The sequence below is a fragment of the Passer domesticus genome, chromosome 5 (assembly GCF_036417665.1).
Source record: "Passer domesticus isolate bPasDom1 chromosome 5, bPasDom1.hap1, whole genome shotgun sequence".
Taxonomy (NCBI): Eukaryota; Metazoa; Chordata; class Aves; order Passeriformes; family Passeridae; genus Passer; species Passer domesticus.
This window is the reverse complement of record NC_087478.1, coordinates 80,512,861-80,534,148: the sequence shown is the minus strand read 5'-3', so window position 1 is coordinate 80,534,148 and position 21,288 is coordinate 80,512,861. Positions and strand designations below refer to the sequence as shown.

Genomic DNA, 21,288 nt, shown 5'->3' with positions numbered 1-21,288 from the left:
TCCCCCCTTACCAGAATTTTGTTTGTGAATTTGGTCTCTTCATGACCCATACTTTTTCCTAGCCTTAAATGCTTAGGATTCATTGCAAGGGTCTTGACCAACTTTCCTTGAAGCCAGCAGGAATTTCTGTCACCTCAAATGGAAGTCAAATCTTTCAGTAACCCCTGCATATTCTAGTATATTCTTCAGAGAAATATGACAATGAGGTCACCTTATTTCGCCCCATAAAGACAAGGAATTTGGTCATTAACTTCTGATTTAAAGCCCTGCAGCATGGCCTGAATTGCAAAGTATTTCTCATCCAGGTAGTCTCATTGCACATGATTTAAAAGAACCCACATGAGACAAGAGCATGAAAACCACAAGGGCATTATTTGAACCTTTTTAACTTCTAAAACACAACAGTATAAAACTGCAGAAATAGAGGACAACATTTTGTCTCTGTTATTCAATTAGCAAAGAAGTTTTAACCGGTGTACCCAGGAGGAGACAATTTATAGGATGGCAAAGATGTGCTGTAGTCATAGTGAATTAAACTGGATGTGTAGTTATGCATCCAGCAGGGATTTCAAAAAACGAAAAAAACCTAATACACTTTACAGATATTTCAGAAGATAGAACCATTAAAAGGGAAGAGTTCAGTTCAGTCCCTGAGCTGGTGTGACAGGCCTGGTGAAGTATGCTAACCATGAATAAAAATAGAAAACTTATAAGCACATAAATGAATCAAAAGTCTCTTAAAACACATGCCCTACAGCACTTGCTTCCAGCAGTTTTGACACATTTGTCCATCAGCATGTGAATCAAACAGATTAGTTTGAGAAAATTTGCCTTACAGTGAAGAAAAACATGTAAAAAAACCCAAAAAACAAACAAACAAACAAAAAAAAACAAACACCCCCCCCCCAAAAAAAAGAAAAATTTTCTTTGAAGCATCCTCCATTTCTTGCTATTATAGCACTGAAAAACTGTTTTTCATACAATTTGCCAAGCTTCATGTTGCAGTATCTCCAATTGTCTTCCATGTTCAAGTGAAACATGATAAGTGGGTGCTAAAGAAACTTCTTCCTGTAATCCAAATGTTACCAGGATATTATTTAGGTTTTTCAGAGTGGAAAAAAGGCTCTTAACCACATGAGCAGGACCAGGTGACCCATCATGTGTCCCTTCCAACCTTTCCCATTCTGTGGCATTGATAAATTAACATGAATTTTTTCACCATATCTCATCGACCTCTTATCTCATAGTGGTCAACAGGATAAAGCTAACAGAGATTATTCTCCTCATGCCTCCCAAATAGCAGATGTTTTGAATGTAACAAGAAGCAATAACTCATAATCTGTTGCACATTACAAAACCCAAACCAAAACACAACGCCCTAACACGATTGTAAAAAAATTAATCTCCTAAAAATAAGATACAGAAATTAATTAGAGAAGAATTAATTTTATTACAGTATTTTGGATTTCCTGCATTACTAATCTTTCTGTGTCAGTTCAGCTGTGCTTCCACTGCACTTCAAATACTCCATTTGGATTTTCACAGGGCATGAAGTGTGGTACCTTTCATCTGGAGTACCTGGAAAATAAAAAGACATTGAAGGCAAAGAGCAAGAGATACAGATGGACACTCACTGTAAATCTGTAACAGTGATACAGCATTGCTTTGTGAACTATGAAATATTTTCTAAAAAAGCCCCACTTAATAATTTATGCTACTTTTATATATTAAAATGTAGATATGCACACATGCACATAAAATATTATTCTCTGATATTTTATTCATTTATTATACTGCAGTGAGTTGTCAAAATATCTTGCCACAGATCAGGAAAAACATCCCACAGTCTAATAAAAACAATGGCAAAGACATTTGGTCACAGAACTGAAGTGTTTGTCGTCTGTGCTTGCCAACAGCAAATCCCACACCAGCTAAAGGCAGACAAACAGCCTTCTCTTCCACTGTGTTCTGGCAGCTGCCAAAAATCAAAATTGGACAGATCTTATGTGGAAAAAAATTGGGGAGTTCAAGACAAATTTGAGGCATATGGCCACTATATTACATATAGTTATCTATCATTCCTCGTTTGACAGGAAAATATTATTTTTCCATCTTTTATGTTCTAGTTTTCCTATACCAATGCCTCTGACTGAGATTTTGAGGTCAAATGTGACCATTGCTCGCTGCAGGGTGAAGATTTTTTTTTAATGATTAGGCCCTAATCCAGCTCCAATTAAAGTCAATGAAAAGACTCTAATAGCTACATTGAACTAGGCACAATGCCAGCTCTTCCAGACTTTGCAAAAGCCCCAAACAAAGGTGCTTATTGTACTGCAGATCCCACATTTGCTAATCCAGCTATCTACATCCAGTGGAGTGGTAGCCAGATTTTTGCACACTGCTGTAACCTTCCTGACAAGCACTGGCTGGCAAGAACAATGGCCAGGTTCACTGGAAAACTACTGAAAATAATATGAAAGAAAACATAAACCCCCATTTCAGCCCTTCCTGAATTTGAATTATTATGTTTGGATTCTCGGTAAGGAGCACTTGTGAATCTCCATTTGCAAGCACTGGGTTAAAGTGAGTTACAGCAGCAGAACAGTATTGGGAAACAGAGATGAAAGGGAAACTCAGTAAGGATAAAACCTGGAAAACAAAACAACCCAAAATTTTCAAGACTATCCCACCTCAGGATACAAGGAGCAAGAGAAAAAGTAGCCAGCCATGAGCCATCCTCAGCAGCACCCTTCTCACTCAGCAGCACCCAGACAGAAACTGGTGCCTTGAGAAGGCTGCCCTAGAGCAGAGCTGGATGGAGTTAGAGAATAAAGCAGGGATTGATGCAAAGGATCACCTCCGTGGATCCACCGTGGGCAGCACCAGAGCCCAGCCAGGGCTGCCCCCAAGATGAACCCAAATGGTCCCAAAATGCACGAGCGCTGCTGGGGTCTCTCCCTGGGCTCAGCTCTGCTCCATGTGCACATTGCAGTTCAGTGTCCAGTTCCAGCTGCAGCCCCTGCAGTCCCATCCTGCTTGTTTTTCTCTCTGCAGCCCACGGGGTTTGTGCTCCTGGGCTGAGATTTGGATCATTTGTCCTTGGTGCCCAGCTAGAGCAGGAATTGTTTTGTCTCCCTGCTCTGTGCAGAGCTCACCATCCCCTAATATGAAGTTCAGACCCACACACTAAAGCAGCACAGAATCTGAAAAATAGAAAAGCTGAAACCTGAGGTGTCAGAATGAAGCCAGCTCATGGACCTCACTGCTCTGACTTTTATAAAGAAACAAATAACATCATCTACATCTTTCTAAGTGTTAAGAGTTCTTCCAAACCTGCAGGCCCCAAAAGGCTCTTCTCTTCTAATGGTTAATTGAGGTCATATGCAGGGCCATTCCACCAGAACAGATTGTTCCTACGAATTCTATTTTTCAACAGACTGAAAAGTGTAAAAAGAAACTTAGTTGGAGTTTCAGGTTTTGGTTCCGTTGTTTGTTGGGCTTTTTTTTGTACTTTTTTCCTAGGGAAAAAACCAACCCAAATCCCCAACACTGAATTTCTTTGTGTATCTCTCAAACAAATTACTGCAGCACTTTAAATGTAGAGAGCAGAACTTTTTGTATGCCACACCAACTGCTTTACAAAGTTTTAGAAGAGTAGGTGCTATATTAAGTCCACAGCACAGTGTTTGTTGTGCGTTTGCCAGGTCCAATTAAGCAAAATTTATCAAAGCTGGCAACAATCAGCTTGTTTCATCTGCTCCTTGAAAGGCCTGATCCATATTTTCTGTGAGAGAATTAATGGTTGGTCTGACTTAGAATACTGATCAGCACTTCAGGAAAGCAGTGAGAGATAGAGAAAGCTGAAGAGACCAGACCTGCCTGTGCAGTTTATTATTCTATATGCAAAATATTTCTGATAATACTCTTTGTTTTGTACAGGCAAAACAGGACTAATTAGCAGGCAGCAAAAAAGCCTGGGTAAAAGCATCATGCATGACATGGAATGGGCAAAATATTCCTTTTTTTGTGTTAGCTGGAGTCTGAGGTTTATAATCTCACTGGAATTCTGTAACTAAATCATCATAACATCAGTTCTGTAGCACACACCTCGTCTGAGAGATGCTCCACTTGCTTTCAGCCCAGCCTTTTTATCTGTCCACTGGCTCTTGCTGATGGCTTGAAGAGAATGTTTAAGAGCCCACTGAGAGCTGTGGTGCTGGGCCAGCAGAGGACAGATTGGCAGAGCAGTGTCAGAAGGATCACAGGGTAAGTTACTCCTCACACTGACAATTTCAGTATTGCCCACTCCACAGAAAACATTGCATGCCAGAGCGTGCACTAATGGAAAGATATTGCGCTACAAAACATTTTGTGACAAGCTCTTATCATTGTAAAGCAGTATAAAACTTATGCTCTGTTATTCAAGCCACACAGTCTTCCAAAACCACTGACAGACACTCTTTTTACCTGTCTCCTTGCCCCTGGATTATGTTGTCTGCCACTAACACAGCTCAGTCCTCTAAATGGGAAGCTGTAGGTCATTGCTCTGACAGCCTGGAGAGGTTGATTTCTTCTGCCACTGCTCACACAGAGGCCATCTGGGGACACTTCCCTTGCCATTCTGCCTTTAGGGAGAGCTCACTGATCGTCTGGAAGCAGATGGAAGTTTGTTGTCTCTTCTAAAAGACAGTTTTTGTGTTCTTAAGCTGCTTGCTAGCAGCTTGATTTCCATCATTAGTAGTGCTCCAAAATAAAGACCACGAGTGATGTGACACAGTGAACATTCCCTTAAATCAATGCTGATTGTACTGAGAATTTACTGAGCTTTGTTATCTAAAAATCTAATTAATTTTGGGGCTGGGGAGGGGGGAAGGGGGGACGTGACAGCAGTGATTTACAGTATGGCAACTTTGTTTATCTTGAAAAATAATCTCTGGAAGAAAACAAAGTCTGATGGAGAAAAAGACCAAATTTGAACTTCACTGAAGCTGTTTTTGGTCAGCTGCTCCTTAGCTCACAAATAGACCATACTAAAATTTCTTGTTGAGATACCTGGGAGGACACAGCAGAGAGCAAGCCACCCCAAGTGAAATAAATTTAATTAATGTAGTATTTTATTTTACTCATTACTCAAAGAAACCACATGAGATAATTTCTAAAACCACATTGTGGCCTACCCTTTTCACAATTTCTGACAGTAAATAAGAACTTACAGTTCTCCTTCCCCATGTACAGTTCTCCTTCCATGTTGGAGAGCTAATTTTGGAATTTCCGTTCAATATTAAGGTAAAGAATGGCCAACCATCCAAGAAAGGCTCAGGTCTATTCGTCCCACCCAAATAAATTTGACACAGGAGAACTGTTGTCAGATTGTTCCTTACTACCCTAGATCTAATGGAGTCATTAAAATCCTCAAAATGAATCTTAACTCAGACTCTGATGTGATCAAATTTTAGATGCCTGGATTTATATAGATCTTAACTAGTCCACTATGTATGACCCACATTTTTTAGGTGTTATTTATAAAGAGAAAATGAATTTACCCATGGCAAAATGGGACTTTTTCATTCTCAGGAATATTTTTTATCAATTTCCTATTAATTTTCTGCTCTGCCATACCCATTTCAAAACAAAAGTGCTGCTATAATTTATCTTTTTCCTACTTATTTTTTACTTAATAACCTTTCTGATCTATGTAATGTTTATTTTTCCTCTTTTACTCTGAGATAACTAGCAAACCCCCAGCATTTTCTATCAGACACCTTCATTTCCTATCCACTGAGCCTACTTAATCAGCATACAGTCTGCTCTCAGTGGCAAATTGTAATAATTGCATAATATTCACTGGAAAATACTGAAGTAACTGCGAAAAATATAGTTTTATTAATAAAGTGAATAATAATGGAGGCAATTTAGATAGGATGTGCTGTATTTGTGTCAAGTAAGCATTTTTGTTGCTTGTCCTTGAAAAGAACAGCAAGTAAAACAACAGAGCCTCAACTTTATTTTAGATAAGAGTTGGAAATCCTCCTGCCTTGCCATATCAGGCAGGGAATAGAGCACTCTTGGGTGCTGTACTGAAAATATGCATTGAACTTATTGGGCACATTCATTGTGACTACCAGCCTTAATTTGTCACCAAAAAAAAAAAAATAATGCAGGCCCTGTCAGAGCATGAAATCTGTGTGAAGAACACACAGCAGCCACTGCTTGTAGCTGCAGACAGAGAGCAAGTTCTTGGTATTGTTAGGCCCACCATATAATAAACTCCTCTATTCCCATTTTTCAGGATAGCTGGAGGATGCCCTATCACTATTAAACTGAGAGAATAAAGACCCAACATTATATAATTTTTTGCTCTTTTTGTTGAGTGTGGTCTCTTCTGTGTGCTTTGTTTAGTGCCATAAACAAACACAATGTTTGATGCCTCTACCTGCTTAATTCATGATTTCATGGCTAATCTATCATATTTACATATCAAAATATGAAAATAATTCAGTTGTGTTACAAGTATCATGAATGGAAAATGGGATTCCCACCACCCTCACAGCTGCTCAGCTGCGTTTACTGTGTGATGTGTGGTTATTGCAACCCCACTCTTGTTGAAAGCAAGGGGCTGGTTTTGTGTAAATGTGATTCAGTGCTGTGAGAGCTCAGTTCCAATGTTAAGCTCAGCAAACCACCCAGGGACGTGTTATGCTGTCCTGAGCACTCAGAGATCAGTGCTTGAGTGCAAAGTGGTTACAGACTCTCCTGCACTGGAGAGAAAAAAAAATGCCTCTTTTTAAAAATATTGGTCCCTTGCCCACATGCCTACATTTTTGATACACAGTATATGGAACCATGCAATTTTTTTTTTCCTGGAGAGTTTAGTAAATAAACCAAACACCAATCAACAAATATCAAAAATTGGATTTCTGTGTGACTATTCTGTGACTGGTTGGGCTTTGTTTGTTGTTTTGTTTCTTTTTTCCTTAACAAAACAAGGCCTTCCTCCTTTAGCCTCTCTAAGATCAAAGCAATTGTCATCAAGAACAAAATGTGTTCCTGGGGGAAAAAAAAAAAAATTAGTTTAATCCACTTCTCCTGGATCCGTGGCTTAAGGTAATGGGCACACTGGATAGTTTAGGATTATGGTTTTAGTGCTTCAGTTTTACCACCACTAAAACAACAACAGCAAGCCTTGTGTGTGGTACAATAGCTGAGAGGCCTCAAAATTAATTCAGGAATTCCTCAGGGCAGGAATTCCTCCTAATCCAGCCAGAGGGACCCAGCTCTGCCTACTGAGCACTTGCATTAAATGTTGTCTGGCCCTTCCCCAAAGCCTGAAATCTTAAACTACTGCGTTTGAGCTTTGTCTTCTTGTATTGAGAGAGACACAGAGATGTATATCTCCACCCCAAGAGTTCACAAGAATTATTATTTACACAGATAAATAATAGATTTCTTAGATACTGAGTGTTGCATGCTGTTATTTTTGTATTCTTTTGTACTCTGCTCAAAAAAAATATTGTATTCTACAGGCACTGTACAATTGCTAATTCTTTTAATTTATGTCCTTAGAAGATAAGATAGGGTAGAATAGGAGAAAAGAGAGGGCCTGCAATTAGTGCAGGCAGAGTGTTTTACTGTGCTTTTTAAACCCCTTAAGTTGCCAATGTAGTTATAGCACTTAATTTTACAATACCCTAATCTCTAATAAAAACCTTTAATCTACAGCTTTATTCTCCTTTTGAAAAGACATTTTTGTGGGTCTCAGAAGCAAAGCGTTTATGTTGTCAAATGGCACATTTAATGGCTAAAAGACTCAAACATGCATAAAGCATTAGCTTTCCATAAAAGGTGTTCTGACTTTTGATAGGAGTATCATTTTCATTGCTGGAAAAAGTCAGTAAATACTGAATACTGTTTATGTTTGTAACTTTTGGCTGCCCTACAAAAACAAATTTTAGAATGCAAACTTGTGTTGATTAAATGAGATAGCTTTTAGGATCACTTTTTAATTTTACTCATCAGAGCCATATTCAATTTCAATGCTTTTAAATAGAGCAGAGCCACCTTTTCTGCTTATGTTTGCAAGACAAGATACACTGCACAAGACACTGTAAAAGTAGAACTTTAAGTGAACAAAACAGCAGAGAATCAGATTTAAAGTTGTCAGTCCATAGAATCATATTTATTTTCTTTCTGACTATAGCTTTTTTCATCCTTCCTGTTTTCCTCACCTTTGCTCCTACTGCATTCTTTTTTTCTTTACCTGCTTAGCAACTTTTCTTTCCTCTCCCAAAATACACATTGAAATTATTTTATTTATCCTTAAAAAACCAGTACCATCTCAGTTAATAAAGTACCAGAATCTTCCACTCTGGCTCTCTACAAAGAGCCTTATTCCCTGTTCCAGAATAAGACACTTTAATTTATAGAGACTAATTTTTGAGGGCAACTGGAGACAATAGAACATGAAAAACCATTAAGCTAAACCAAACATTGAGTTTTATTTTTATATTTTTAAATTTTTTTTAATCTTCTATTAAAGTAAATCATGCCCTAAACAGGGCTTGTTTTAATACATATTCCCAAATATCTTCATGGATTTGTTGGAATCTTTTTGGGTTCTTTTTTTGTTGTGCAAAGGATCTGTGCCTGTTCATGGTCTCTTGCCTGTCACATTTCTCACCACCCAGAGCCCAGCCTGCATTAGATGTATTCCTCAGCATCACATTGGTGATCTGCCCACTCCAGTGTCAGCATCACAGGAAAAATAAAGTGGTGACACAAATTTGATGACCTTAGTGCCTGAAGGTTGCAGAAGGATGCAAAAATGAACCTATTTTAGGTTTATTGCTACAGTGAGCCTGAAAAATCAGCTGGGGAGAGAGGGGTGAGTGTTTATAATGGCTGTATTCTCCATTAAATATAATCCAGGTCTGAAATGCAAGGAGTTCACCAGCCAAAGATATGATTATTACTGAGTTAATGAGTAGGTGTGATTGCACAGGAACATGCTCTTCCTCCAGTTTTTTTCAGGGAAAATTGCCTGTTAGAAATCTTTCACCCTTTCAGTGACTGATATTTCTGCAGTGTTTAATCAGCTTAATATCTGTCCCTACTCCTCCTGACCCTTGCAATGAATTCAGTCCTAAACCTTCTCCAGCTGAAAGGAGGACCTTTAATTTGCAAAGCACCACCTACATCCCAATCCAAACATGACAAAAGGTTAAAAGGAGGAGAATATTTCATCCTCATTCAACAGCGAGCTGTGGCCCAAAATATGTGGGTCATTTTCTCAAGTCTCTTAATCAAAAGAGTTCTTCAAGAACTCTTAAAAGAATTCCTTTGTTGAGGATTCCTAGCAAATGAGATAAAAATAGGTTTGTAAGGAAATTTTGTGTAATGGTCAAGTAGATGTAGTTGTCAGCACTTAAATTCTGGCACTTCTGTTCAGTGTTGGCTGAGGGTAAATCTGCTGTGGTGCCACACTTGAGGATGAGACAGATCCTGGGAAAGGAAGCTCCTTGGCACAGGGAGAAATCCAGGGGACAGGAATGAGAGCAGCCTCTCCAGAGCATGACTCAGACAAATCCAACTGAATCACAGCTGTGACACTGCACTTTCTTGAAGGCTACATAAAACCATTATTCTGTCCCTAATATTAGGAAAGTGCTTGCTAAAAACCAAATCTCAATATTAAGGCAAAAATAATGTGTTCTACAAGGCAGACTAATGGTTTGGCAGGGGTCAAAAGTTAAAGTAGCAGCAGCACAGTAGAGCACTCTGAGGACTGGGAAATAAAAATAAATACACAAATACATCTGCTTTGATTTGCTAATGATAGCTCTCAGCTAGACTACAGTATTTGAATGCCTGGTAGCCACTGCAAAGTGACAGCAGCTATAAAGCAAGTCACAAAGACACAGCTATTTGGAGTGACAATAATTACATAACTGGAAATTATTTACTTTTATGCATTTAAATGGCAACAACTTAAATAGGCCTCAGATTTGGCACAATCTTCAGAAACACAGCCCACAGCAATAAAAGACAAAATGTAATAAACAACTATGCATGAGGTAGGAAAACCAGAGAAGACCTTTAAAAAAAACCCCTCTCTATTTACACTTGATAAACTCTGCCCAGATATCTATTCAGAATGACAGTGTAGTAGGATGATGTGCAGATCCAGAAGATTCATAACGTATCCTTGTGTTGATTAGTTTTATACATTATGATCAGTGGATTAAATGAGAATTTTTTATGGTTTTCAAAACTTAAATACTTTTAAAATGGTTTTTAATAACATAAATAATGGCTTTCAAAAATAAATGATATAACATAATAATGTTTTATGCAGCATTAAATACTGCATCACTATCTTTTAGCTAAATTTAATCTTCATATAAAGAATTCAACTTTTTTTCTGTACAAACAAATAGTTTGTTGCTCCCACTCTACTTTCTGCTTTTCTGCCCTGAAATTCCATGCACTCAAATTTTTGAGCTCATTATTCTATAGGAGTGTGGTGTGGAAGAAAAGGGAAAATACTGTTTGTGGGTAGCAGATTTATCTGTATTTTTTGGAACGTACTGAATATTAATGCATTTTTAAAACTAACTTTTATTTAGGGCTTACAGAAAGGCATTAATTTCTAATTTAATATCAAGACATGGTTTTTTACAAGCCACATAAGAATCAATGTTTTGGAGCAGAACACACCAAAATAAATGAGCAAATAACTTAGGAAATGTTTGTAAATCCATATCTTTCATTTATTGTGTTGTCTATGCAGTCCACGTCAGAGTACAAACTTGTGTGCTTAATGCACTGATATAAAAATAATGGGAGACTAATTTTTTAAAAAATCTGTGCATTCTGTGTTAAATTTTGGGGGATTTTATTAGAGTGTTCTCTCTGTTCATCACAAATCAAATCCAAGGACTGACAGGATGCAGTATTCTGCAGAGAAGTCGTGTAAGTTCCCCACCACACAAATATTGAAGGACAATAAGTGATTTAAAACCAAGATTTGAATCATTCTCTGAAGTACCTTTCAGAAAGATTGAATTGATAGCTATTACCATAACCTTGACACTCAGCTCTTCTGAAAAGGAATGATTTGTGTCATGGCTGAAATTTAAGAAGCTTTTTTTTTTTCATTTCATTTGCTGTTATAAGGCTGAAGCTTCTCTCACCTATGAAAAGAGTTAGGACTCCAAAGCTGAATGCAGATACACCAAACTATAAACAAAGCAAGGTAAAACACCAATTCTAGAAAAGTTTCATGATCACTTTTGATAATTATTGTGGATTTTTACCTAGGTAAACTCATACAGGAAACAGAAAAGTGAAGAGCTTTTTTTTCCTGATATATAAGATCCCATTTCCTTATATAATACATTTATGTTTAAAATAGTGTATTAGACAAAAGATTGGATTTTGTTCTTTTTCATGCTGATGAGATCATTGCAATTAATCTGATCTGCTGTTTGTTAAACAGTTGCACAATCTGTCCTTTCACCCTAACAGCTCAACCTCAAATTAACAACAGCTACTGTTGGTAAAACTTTCATATCTTGAAACTTGATTAGAAACTGTTGGTGGATATAAACTATATTTGTTATTTTTAAACTTTTTTAGTGTATGAAGACAGGTCTCCATGAATTATGACAAACAATGAGTGCTGTGCAGGAATGGCAGCTGAATGAGAATGGTTTTAGAGGGAGAATTTGTGGTTATTTTGCAAGAATACACAGCATTGTAAAATAACTGAGGGTCTTACAAAACACACAAAAAATACTGTCTTTAAAAAACCCAAACTATATTGGCAAGAGAATATTTCAGTGAATATATGCATTAAGCAGGTAACTACTGCCAAGTGTTTTCTAACAAATTTGAGGCAAACTATTCAGCACACCAGCTTTTTTTGCCAGCCACCTTCAAAAAAGAATCAGATTATCTAATTTTAGGCATCAATTTCCCTGTGCTTTGCTGCTCTATCAACTACTTATACCCAGAATAATTCTGTACAGAATGGCATAGCAGAATTGTTCAGGATGCATAGAATGTGTCTGCCCACACATCTGTGTTTGCAAATTGGCTTGTCAGCACTCCTCAATCCCAAGTCAGGCCCAGTTATACCTATTAAAAAACCTATAACATTTGTTTCTCAGTTCCTGATATAGCACTGTCTATCCAAAGACAATTTTCAGTATATTTACAGTAATTTCATCAGTGAAGTATTGCTAGCAGCCCTACAGACAGTGGCCATTGGGCAAAACTTATAATGTTCCACATCCCATCTTATCCATCAGCTTACATTAATTTTCTTTGTATCTCAGAAAGTTATCACTGTTTAGTTTAGTTCCAGGAATATAGTTCTTATGGCAGGTCTTTAAAAATGTAATGTATTTCTGTATAAAGTTGGTGAGATAACAAGGAAAAACAGAATAGCTTTTCATTCCTCCATGTTATATTGAGTTTGTGAGAAAACAATCAGATACATCTTCATCTATGTAAAAGTCTCAAAAGCAGAACAAAATAGGTTGAAATAGGAAATATTAAAATGTATGTTACCCTTAATACCCTGTCATACAGCTATTCACCTTTCTGCCAAATACATTCCTTTCTACAGCCAATTTTTGAGATGGTTTTAGGAACAGAAGCTTGAACCCTGCAGAAGAGTTTTCTATGAATCTGATCACAGTATGGTTTCTATCAAGGACAGAAGAACTTATTAAAAAAAAAAAAAGATTTCATAAAGTAAGTTGCTTTGTTTGGAGGGGTGGATGTAGCAGAATTGGAGAAAATCTGTTGGGATGTGGGAGGCCCTGTCAGAAGGGTTCCAGCAAAGCAGCTGTTGGATGTTGGACTGTCTGTGGTTTTTTGATGGATGTTTGTCCAAACACAAATGATGTCTGAGAATGTTTTAGGTTGTTCATGTTATTCTCCCTGCTTGGGGAAATCAACCAGCAGGGCATTCCTGTACTCTCTGTTTTGGAAGTCTGGGACTCTTCTGCTTGTGGCAAAAGGGAGCAGACAGACAATTTCTGATGTAAAACTGACTGAATAATATGGTTAATTATGAATGTTAGGATAATGACCTATGGATCAGGGGTGTGAAATAGTGAATGCAGTACAGTGATTGCATCTAGTACAGTGTAATGTGTTATGGAACAAGGGCTGATGAAACAACAGAATCAATGCCATATTTCCTCAGAAAACTGAGATGCTCATATTAAATAAATATGAGATGCCATAAAGAAATTAGAGAAGACAATCAATTTACTGGGATACAGCTGGAGTGAGTCAGAAAGACACAGGGAAGAGAAGTAGAATGCTTTTAAGATGTCTGAGTTCAACATAAGCATGATTTATGTTAGAATAAAATAGAGAGAACTTCTTTCAAGCAGAAATAATCCTTCTGATCAGATGAGTTATGAGAAGGGAAACAGAGCATGTTTGTCAACAAGTGAGTTCTTGATGACTAATCACGACAAACAAGACTTCAAACACGTAAATACATCACACCTCTGGGGAGCTCTCAAAAAAGACAGGAGGAAAGGAAACTTCTTCAAGAAAAAACAAACCTGAACTAATAATTTCTAGGTTGTAAATATAATTTAATCTCAAAAGGGGTTTATTCATATAACTAATTTTGGTTTTCAATTAACTTTATTTTGGATTTTCTCTGTATTTAGATCTTGAAGTGAAATTGCATTTTGAATTATTGTTGGTGAGAGAAGATCTGCAAACTAAACCTACTTTGATTCACAGCACAGAGGTGCTGTAAAAGGGGCAGAGAAGAGAAAAACAAGATTAAGGTTCTGCTTCAACCTCCTGTTCAGTGTTCAGAACAGCATGATGTCACTTGCCTTATGAATAGTGGAGACCCATTCACCACTTTGACAGCAGTGCTAGAAAAAATGCTCTGTATGGGAACCCATGGGAACTGACGAATTGAAAAGTTGATGAAAGACATTCATACATTTCATATGGCCTTTGGTAACCCTAAGGACAGGAAATATATTATTCTTGTTATTATTTGATATGTGGCTGTCCATAATAACTGAGCATACAATGTTTGAAGGCTATAGTTCCAAAGATTTGGTGACTGGCTGAAATATAGTGACAAAGAATTGACTTCTGGGATGAAATCTCTTAGAATGATTACATTTCTTCCTCCATAAAAATGAGCATGTTTGGGATCTTTTCAGCCTTTAGTTTAAAATCATGATTTAATTATTCATGTCCTGTTAAAGATGAAAATTCCTGTCTCCCAGGTATCAACAAGCATAAAAAATTGAGATGATTTTCTGGATATCTCAGGATTTTCTTACCCCTCCCTGTACTTTCTGGTTCACAAGGCCAAAGTAAGCCAAATTGCAATATTCTAACTCCATAAGAGAATAAGAATTAATCATGTCAGATAGCCAACTTCTTAGGAGCATTTGTTTGGTATTTTAGGGGAAGGTGGCTTTCTGTGTGCCAGAACAAACAGAAGCAGAAGCAATCCTTAATTGTACATGAGCAGATGAAATAAAGGCCGCAGGTTTCCAGTTTGTGAAGGCAACCAGTGGTTAGAGTAATTGTTTTTAATATATTCTTGCCTTAAGGGTTCTGAGCCTTGATTACTGCTGGCCTTTCCCCGTACACTAGTGGGGACTTTTCAGCTGTGCCTCCTGTATGTGATCCAATCACATGGACAGGTTCTGTGAGCACTCAGTACTCCTTGTTTGCTTTCTGGGCAGAGAAACAGCAGCAAAAAGTGATGGTGAGGTCAGAGTTCGTGCATTTTCCTCCCCCTTAGGAGCTGGCAAAGCAGGAGAGGTGAGCCAGGGTGTACATGTCCAGCTTGCTGATCAGCTCAGAGCGAGTTTCACAGCCATACAGAGCAGGGCTTGGGGCCAGTGGCTGCACCCTGGCTTCTTGGGGATAACTTCTAAAGTTTCTTTCTGATAAAGTCTCAAGCTCTATCAAGGGAAATACAGGTTGGATATTAGGAAAAACTTTTTCACAGAAAGAGTGATAAAGCTCTGGAATGGCTGCCCGGGGAGGTGTGGAGTCACCATCCCTGGGTGTGTTTAACAAAGCCTGGATGTGGCACTGGGTGCCAGGGTTGAGTTGAGGTGTTGGGGCTGGGTTGGTCTTGATGATCTTGAAGGTCTCTTCCAACCCAGTCATTCTATGAATTCTGTGAGCTTTTGCCCTCAGTGCTCTTCTGTGCAAAGAGTGAAACTTCATCTCTAGTTCCTTCCCTCCATGTCCCTAAATGGATATATTTGGAAGCATAGCAGGGCACACAGTGGTGATAAAATTTGTTTTAACTCACCTGTTTAAAAGAGAAGAGGTAACTTACTGCTTCTCTGCTCCAGTACATGACCTAACAATCTGTGAAGTTTATGTGTGGGGTTTAACACTGTGTAAAATAGATGGTTCAGTCTTTACAGGTTTTAGGCTTTAATCTCTAGAGGGAAAATAGATTTTTCTAGTTTAGCCAAAGCAGCAGTCAGTACTGCTGAAGATTCAGTAGATCTGAATCTTCAATCAGAAAATACCTCAGTGTGGTTAGGCCACAATCTTATGTGCCCTAATACACCTCACTGATACAGTGGAGATCTGCACCAACATTTAGGGATTTCTGTGATAAGACACTAGTGCAACAACGAGGTTATACACTACAGAGTTTGCCACCAGGGAATCTAGATTTTCAGGGAAACTCATCAGAATTTCTACATCTTTTGTAACAAATATTTTTGAAGAAGAAGCAGCATATGCAGCAATAGCAAGATCCTTTGGCTTAAATGAGAACAAAATTGATTTCCTGAAGCATATTCCATCTTCTTAAGAATGGAAACCAACATCCATCAACTTAAAAGCTGAGAGTGTGTGCTGCTGAAAATCCAGTGGTTTTACTGCATTTCTTTTCCATCCACAGTATTCCATTTAATTGATGACAGAAATGAGAATTTGCCGAGACCATTCAAGTACACAAAGACATAAACAGTCAAATATAGTGAAGTGGGGTGGATAGTCTGCAGATGCAGTCAGGGATGCTGAGTTGTGCTATTCTGTTGTGCTGTACAGCAATAGCATTCTCTTTAATATACTTTAAAAATGGTCCACCTCAAAATGAAGTTATTTCGTCCTTTTCTTAACATGTCAAAAAGAAGAGAAAGTGGGAACTGTATCCCAAATTTATCAAAGGGAATGAAACAAGGTAATGAAGAAAGAGAACATTTGTTCAAACCAAGCTAACCAACACACCAGCCAAGCAAGCAGAAAATAACTAATGTGTGTTTGAGGAGGTAAAGAGTGTATCAGCAAGTAGAAATACGTTGAGGTAAACATCTCACTGCTTTGCTTTCCACAGATTTCTCATTGAATAGAACATTTAGACACAATTTTTAAAGAGCAAACGGATCAAAACAAGAATTCTAAAACCTTGAACATCAATATTTCTTTATGCATAACAGTGGACCATTCAGAGTGCAGTGTCTGTCACTTTGTTAAACCAAGGAAAATGTCATAGCAAATTGACATAGGGAGATAGTATTGACATATGGAGATATCCATAAGATAGGAGGTTATAGTGAATAGGAGGTTATTATGAATTGAATTTCAGAATTGTATGGAATCAGCAGAATAAATTCATAGCTGAACCATAGCAAAATGCAGAGTACTATTCAGGAGCTATGGGCAAGTCTGCTGCTACAAGATCCATTTTCCTCCAGCCCTTTTCCATCTCCCCTTTTTTTAACTTCTGCTCCCTAGTCATCACTCTTTTATCCTTCCCAAGCCTTTTACCCCTGTGCATTGTAATTCACTTAATTCCTGCTTCTCTAGGCTGTGCAGCTTGCTATCAAAGGAGCACTGAAAACAAAGGAGAGATTTTCTGCCTGCTCAGTGTCATGTAGATGCAATTTCAAGGGAGATTCTTCCTAAAGCTGGAAACAACCTGCTCAGTATTGATTGAAGACCTCTCTGTCCAGAACTTGTGGGACTTTGCCCGTAGCACTGTGACCATTAAGTGCTCCACTATTAACTCCACCTCGTCTGGGCAGGCTTCATTCCTCTCCCACCTAAGACTGACTTATGACTTGGCACAATTTTATTCCCCTCACGGGTAGAAACTGGTTCTTCTGATGCTCTTTGTCCTTGCTCAAGACGCCAAATTGTGTTGGCTGCTCTGTGTGTTTAATTGCAGGTGTCTCTGTGGCATTGCAGTAATTCTTTAGGATGTGGCTTCCCATAGGATGGATGCAGGCTGAAGGAATGCAGTGGTACAAGTGCAGTTTCTGCTCAGGAATTTTTGACAATATGCAATACTATTTTATGCAGGATAAACATGTCTTTAATAAATATTCATATACCATTTGTCTAGGTTTCTACATGGGCATTGTCATAGCTACAAAACTCATTTAATACACAAGTCTTTACTCAGTCTGAAAGCTTTTAGCAACAGGTGTTCACTCTCAGTGATATTTCACTTGATTTGACACAATTGAGGCATTTCAATATTCTTTTAATATAAAGAACAAAATTTAGACCAAATATTATTTTTAAAGATATCCTGATGTGTATAAATACTATCTTTGTATAAACAGATTAAGTATGAGAGTGGGATAGATTTTTATCATGAGCAATAGTAATTTTACATGTAGTAACTCCACTTGTAGAGATATTTACAGTAATCTGCAATCAAAGTTGTTTTGTAACCAATTTTTAAGTGATCAGATAGCATTTTCTAAGGCTGTTATATTGAAAAACACAGTATTTGCTCTTTTTTACAAAGTCTGCAGATACCAAGGAATGCTGCACATAAAGCTTCAGTGTTCTATAATTATATTAGATACAGTAGCTAAGTCGCTATTTTAAACTGCATATTTGTGAATCTATTTGGCAACCAGGGAAAAAGTTTAGCTGTCTACCATTTATTATATTATTTTCTTTCAAAGGAAAACTTTTATTATCCTGAAATATGTAGCATAGCGCTGAGGTTCATCTTACTTAGACATATTTATTTTTCAATAATTCCTCAAACATGACTTTCACTACAACCTTGTTTCTTGTGAGGATTACCTTGAATCTCCATAGACAGAATCTTCAATGATACAGCATTAAACATTCAATAAGTGACTGCAATTTGTATCCTGTATGTGAATTAGAGCTTAGCCCTTTTATGATTTTTAGGTCTCCTAATTTTATTGGCTCTATTTCATCTCAAAGTGTATATATGTGCACACATGGGTTTTATAATACCTATATATCTATATATACACATACATATGTTAAATTTATATTTTAAATGTATCTATAAGCTTTTTTCTTCCCCTAAAATATATTTGGCAGGTCTTTCCTGTCCCATATTTGGCATTTCATGGCCACACCACGTTTGCAGTGACCCTGGAGGTAGCAATGTCAGTTATACTGTGCAGCACAGCTGGGGATTCTCTCAGAGATCCAGCATGAATTCCAAAATCAGCTGAGCTGCAGTAGCTCCATAGTGCATGGAATCTCATTAGCCTGGGTTTTAGCTCTCCAGGCAGAGCAGGAATGAATCTGGTTCAAGAACTAGGCTGATCAGGGCTTGGATATCCCAGTACCAAGATCAATTGGGCAAAGATTTTAGAAGAGGATTTTATACTAAAACAAATGGAGGTTCATACTTGGCTATCCAAAAATCCTTATTTCAACAGCCTAACAGAAATATATCTGCCCTGCATTTATTGTATTCTCTGTCTGTTTTTCAGAAACAGGCACTACTCTAAGAACAAATGCTATTTCCCCCCACTCCCACCACACAGATTTTTTTCTGCCTCATTCCATTTCTTTTATTTTCTGATGTGGGTACTCACATTCACCAGGCTATTTGCCAAGCTCTTTTTCCTTTTGGTGTGTTGGTGGAAAATGGATCTTAATCCTTTCCACCTGACACATCAAAGAGGAGTTCTGCTGTTAGGTGTGAAGGGGAGCTCCCAGAGTTTGCTTTAAAGGGAGGAAGGAGGGGTTGCTCAGAGCTCTGCTGGTGGGTGAACCACTAAATTGAGCTTGCAGCTCAGGTGATGTGTGTTTGGGGACAGATGGGTGTTAAGTCCAACTTCCCAAGGGAAAAGTGCAATCTCCTGTTTCATGCCTCATTCCCTGACATCAAAACTAGTGTGGAGACTTTATTCTCCTTCTTACTAGACTGGGCAAAGAGATCATCCAGCCTTTAGCCTGGACACCTAAGAAAGAACCTCTGAGCTGCTCAGTGACACAGCAGCATGGAAGCCAGCTCCTGACCTACATGGCCCAAAGTTGGGAGGGTAATTCAGGCTGTATTTGAATTTTCTTCAGGCATCAAAAGGCAGAATGGAAACAGGACAAACTGAACTGAGCTCTCCTGTAAAATCGTATCTTGGCAGTCAGGGTTGCACAGCTGAGTAAAGAGAGAAATAGCAAAAGGAAAAAAGAAGCAAGCATGCTGAGCAATATATTTTGGCTTATGAATTGTTTTCTCCTTCTGGATGAGGCAAATAATGCACCCAAGAAAGCACTTCTGCCACTGTTGATATGAGACTACAGATCTGCATGGAATACTTGAAAATGCATAAATTCTTCACTAATTACATCTTAAACAAACATTTAATATAATTTCAGATTTCACCACATCATACTAATGAGCTACAAACAACTGTCCTTTGACCCAAAGCTTACAGCCCCTGGCAATTTCCTTTTACTTAGCACATCATGAAGTCTTTAGATGGCAATTTTACAATATGACATGGTTAATAATTTGGTCTTTTAGAAGCAAATGAAATAGAGAATATTCTTCTAGGGAATTGAAATTATCAGGATTATGCTGCCCATGAGGAGCTTAATGAAACAGGAACAGAAGCATCAAAGTCACTTTTGACTGCAGAATTTCATGATAAATATATTGAGTTCTTTTCATTTCTACTTCAACTTTTTGCTTATAAAAATATAGTGCCAAAATCAGTAGGAATTAGACATTGGAATTACCTATTCTGTGCAGGGGTAAGTTTGAAAATGCTTTTACCTCTTCTAGTCTGGTCCTATGTAATCATAGATTGACAGAAATTCTCTTTATATAGGAAATTCTTATAATAAATCTTGCTTTTAAAAAAAAGTACTGGACAACCTCAAATTCTAAACTGAAGATCTATGGCAGGCAAAAATCCAAGGGTTTTTTTCCACCTTCATTCTGCACCTAATTTCTAATGTAGCACTGTGAGCTTTATGTATTTCCTTTCCCACTACATAATGGTCAATCACCTCACAGAAATTAAACAAAATTTCACTCTACTGGATCCACAAAATCAGTATGGGAAGATTTTAAAAAATTGTTTTTATATCGTCCTGGTGCAAAAGAAGTGACCAGAACACAGTTCTCCAGCTACCCTCAAGCTATGTCAGGAATGATACTAATCTTTCTCCTTTTATGCCCACAAATTGCTCCTTCTGTAGAACACATGAGCATTTTCTTACAGCTGTAAGGGAACTCCAATGGAAAAATGAGTTGAACCACACAGCTGAACCTCCTCAAATTCAGAAGACACTGAACACTCTTGCTCAGAGCTTAAATGGACAAGGTGCTTCACTTGACTCTTGTGTTTTTGACTAGAGCAAGAATAAATGCTTAGCATTTAATTTACTGAAGCTTCTTGCCTTTTAAGAACATTTCTGGATCTAGTAGTGCTAATTTAAAGAAAATGAATCAGCACATATTATATTTAAGACAAAAAAATTGCAGTAGAATCATGTAAATTAAGTTATGAAATAGATTTGAGCAAAGGACTGGAAACTGATCTGTAGAAAATATCTTCAAGCAGGTTCACAGTCAAAAGAAAGGAACATTTTTGTTGTTGTCTGTACCTGCTTTATTAGGTCCTTCATTTTGCAAGATCAAATTCAACCAACTGTAGCATCATGGTAGCTATATCATACTACTCCTCCCAGTATAAATAGTCACATGATTATAATTAATAAGACAATTAAGTACTTTGTTGAACTGGGACTTAAACAGAGGAGCCAGAAAAGAGCTGAAGGCAGAATAGAGCCTATGCATTTTAATCTTCTCTTTCTCCCCATGAATACTTCATAGGACATAACATGTTGTTTTGAAAGAACCTAAATTTTAAGCACAGTTTGTCCCATAATCAGTATCACACATTTGGCAGCCTATGTAACTTTGATAACAGAAAATAAATTATTGCACACCAAATACCAAAATGTTAATTATGCTTTTCATTGGCTTCAGATAAATCCATATTTTGTAATGGATTTAGGCAT

At 37.7% G+C, this 21,288-nt stretch overlaps 1 long non-coding RNA gene across 1 annotated transcript; it reads right to left on the bottom strand.

The window, feature by feature from the left end:
• Window positions 1-1,463: 1,463 nt before the first annotated feature.
• Window positions 1,464-20,054, bottom strand: LOC135301137 (uncharacterized). The gene is made up of 3 exons (XR_010362874.1): window positions 18,852-20,054; window positions 4,468-4,649; window positions 1,464-1,578 (listed from the first exon to the last, which is right to left on the bottom strand). It is a non-coding gene; the product is annotated as an uncharacterized LOC135301137 (long non-coding RNA).
• Between the last annotated feature and the right edge of the window lie 1,234 nt (window positions 20,055-21,288).